The sequence below is a fragment of the Gallus gallus genome, chromosome Z, assembly GCF_016699485.2.
Source record: "Gallus gallus isolate bGalGal1 chromosome Z, bGalGal1.mat.broiler.GRCg7b, whole genome shotgun sequence".
In the NCBI taxonomy this organism is placed as follows: domain Eukaryota; kingdom Metazoa; phylum Chordata; class Aves; order Galliformes; family Phasianidae; genus Gallus; species Gallus gallus.
Genome location: NC_052572.1, coordinates 140,988 through 141,756, shown reverse-complemented (window position 1 = coordinate 141,756; position 769 = coordinate 140,988).

The window sequence follows — 769 nt, the reverse complement described above, 5'->3', positions numbered from 1 at the left end:
GATCTTTGGGGTTTTTTTATGGACATTTTGGGGTTTTTTGTGGGATTTCGGTTTCTTTTTGTGGGAACTTTGGGGTTTTTTGAGGGAAATGTGGGGTTTTTTGAAGGCTTTTGGGGTATTTTGAGGGGATTTGGGGTTTTCTGATGGGATTTTTGGGTTTTGGGGGAGATTTGGGGGTTATGTGATGATTTGGGGTTTTTATGAGGGAATTTTGGGGTAATTTGCGGGAATTTGGGTTATTTTGATGGATCTTTGGGTTTTTTGAGGGGATTTTGGGGTATTTTGAGGGGATTTGGGGTTTTTTTGAGGGTTTTTGGGTTTTTTGAGGGATCTTTGGGGTTTTTTTATGGACATTTTGGGGTTTTTTGTGGGATTTCGGTTTCTTTTTGTGGGAACTTTGGGGTTTTTTGAGGGAAATGTGGGGTTTTTTGAAGGCTTTTGGGGTATTTTGAGGGGTTTTGGGGTTTTCTGATGGGATTTTGGGGTTTTGGGGGAGATTTTGGGGTTTTGTGATGATTTGGGGTTTTTATGTGGGAATTTTGGGGTTTTTTGAGGGAATTTTGGGGTATTTTGGGGGGTTTGGGGTTTTTTGAGGACATTTTGGGGTTTTTTGTGGGGTTTCGGTTTCTTTTTGTGGGAACTTTGGGGTTTTTTGAGGGAAATGTGGGGTTTTTTGAGGGGATTTTGGAGTATTTTGAATGAATTTGGGGTTTTTTTTGAGGGAATTTGGGGTTATTTGAAGGATTTGGGGGCTTTTTTGTGGTCTTCT